The sequence below is a fragment of the Octopus bimaculoides genome, chromosome 23, assembly GCF_001194135.2.
Source record: "Octopus bimaculoides isolate UCB-OBI-ISO-001 chromosome 23, ASM119413v2, whole genome shotgun sequence".
Lineage (NCBI taxonomy): Eukaryota > Metazoa > Mollusca > Cephalopoda > Octopoda > Octopodidae > Octopus > Octopus bimaculoides.
This window is the reverse complement of record NC_069003.1, coordinates 10,144,798-10,147,118: the sequence shown is the minus strand read 5'-3', so window position 1 is coordinate 10,147,118 and position 2,321 is coordinate 10,144,798. Positions and strand designations below refer to the sequence as shown.

General features: G+C 39.9%; 1 long non-coding RNA gene across 1 annotated transcript in view; it reads left to right on the top strand.

Annotated features, from left to right (window-relative positions):
• The first annotated feature begins 1,002 nt into the window (after positions 1-1,002).
• Positions 1,003-2,321, top strand: part of LOC128250605 (uncharacterized) — an 8,609-nt gene continuing 7,290 nt past the window's right edge. The window contains exon 1 of the long non-coding RNA XR_008266633.1: positions 1,003-1,340. This is a non-coding gene — a long non-coding RNA (uncharacterized LOC128250605). The remainder of the gene's footprint in view (positions 1,341-2,321) is intronic.

Here is a 2,321-nt window from a genome sequence, read left to right as displayed (position 1 = left end):
AAGAGGACCACGCTAGTGCTACTTCTCTCACTTCGTTGCTCCCTCTTCCTCTTCCGGTGGGGACCCTGGGCCGGTTCACCTCATCCCCACAGGCATAACAAAGAATCCCTCTCAACACACGGCTGTGATGCTCCCCCACTATTCCTGTTATATTATCATAGATGCACATAGAGTCAGCTACTAAGGGACATGCTCAAGGTCAAGCAACTGACAAGCAAATCTGTGATACTGAGCAGAGTATTTGCTATAACAATATTTCTGCTTCAGCAACTCAGCACTGAATCTGTCTGAAATGTAATGGGAAATAGATCAGTTTCAAAACATTGAGGTCCAGGTGACAAAAGCAAAGTTTGAAGGGATTAGTAGTCATTTCCTTTGAATTCTAGATAGAAGCAAGTAAGAAATAACACTTACTGACCAAAGACACGAGAAAAATTGAAGTTTTATCACAGTGTAATTAAACCTGGCTGTTATTTCATAAGCTGGATTTAATCCCTAGATCCCCACCCTTTCTATGGCCTCCTCTCTTGATACTTACATACACAAAGGCGGCGAGCTAGCAGAATCGTTAGCATGCTGGACTAATGATGAACGGTATTTCGTTCATCTTTGCGTTCCGAGTTCAAATTCCGCGGAGGTCGACCTTGCCTTTCATTCTTCCCAGGACGATAAAATGTGTAGCATTTGTGCACTGGGATCGATGTAATCGACTTGCCTCCTCCCCCGGAATTGCTGGCCTTGTGCCAAAATTTGAAATCAATATTTACATACACGAAGGCGCCGAATTAGCAGAATAGTTACTGTACCGGACAAAATGCTTAACGGCATTTCGTCCGTCTTCACGTTCGGAGTTGAAACTCTGCTGAGGACGTCTTTGTCTTTCATACTTTCGGGGTCGATAAAATAAATACCAGTTGAGCACTGGGGCCGATATAATCGATTTCCACCCCTACCCCTCACCTCTCCCGGAATTGCTAACCTTGTGCCAAAATTTGAAATCAATATTAACATACACAAAATCTGCTAGAAACAGAAGCTAAATCCCTTTCAAATGACGCAAGAAGGAAAGGGTGCATATATCCTTGAATGTACATTGACAGGGGGAAATGTTAATAGAAATAAAACGATAGGTCACAGCTGGAACACTTGACTAGAAGTCTGTTTAGTATGAGTTGATCTGATAATCGTTATCAAAGAGAACAAAAAGTAAAAACAATTTGCCCTTTATATTATCTTCGATACCGAGAGGCTTTAGGAAACAGAACCATACTTGCAGGGAAAGACTTCTATACCGCATCAATTTCAGTTCCTATAACAGGGAGAGCTACTATAACATTACAGTAAGTTACAGCACCTTTGTATGCGATTTTATTTATTTCTTGGAATTTTACTTTTATATCTGTAAATTAGATATTGTTTTGCTTCATTTGTTATCATTTTAATTTTGTTGCAACTTAAATATCAATTTAATTAAAAAAAAAAAACTTTAATTTTTGTCCGTTGCGTAGGAATCAAATAAGCTGTCGTAGCGTAGCTGTAAGAAATAGTTACCAAATCTCTCTCAAGCCACACCCTTGCGTCTACCAAATGAACTCAGAAAGCTTTGGTCTGCTCGAAGCTACAGCAAAAATACTTGCGCATGGTGCCACGTAGTGGGACTGAAATCAAAACCACATCGTTGAGAAGCAAACTTCTTATCACACAGCCATGCCTATTTGGGACTAAACCAAAGACAACGTCGTTGAGAAGCAAAGTTAGTACCACAGCTGCACCTATTTGAGACTGAACCCAAAACGACGGCGTTGAGAAGCAAACTTCTTACCACACAGAAACGATTGCACCTATTTGCTGAAATCTATCAATTCAGCTAATTCACCTCCCACTGTTCTAAATCAGAGTCGACTGATAAGAATAAATTCTATAGATAAAAATAACAATTTATACTTAGAAAAATATTTATAGTAATGTAATTTCCTTTCTGTGTAAATAACATAACATTAATTGAGGGCAAAGTTGCTAATTATCTTGAAACCTACGAAATTAATACGAAACCCAGTTACATACATACATACATACATACATACATACATACATACATATATATAAATAGATAAATAAATACGCCCTTTTAAAGCCTAGCCAGGCTCATGGGCCCGGTTTCCCGATTTCAATGGCGTATGTCTTCCCCAGCTGGAGCAACGTGAAATGAAGTGTTTTGCTCAAGAACACAACGCGCCGCTCGGTCCAGGAATCGAAACCACAATCTTACGATCATGATGCTGACACCCTAACCACTAAGCCACGCGCCTCCACACACACAC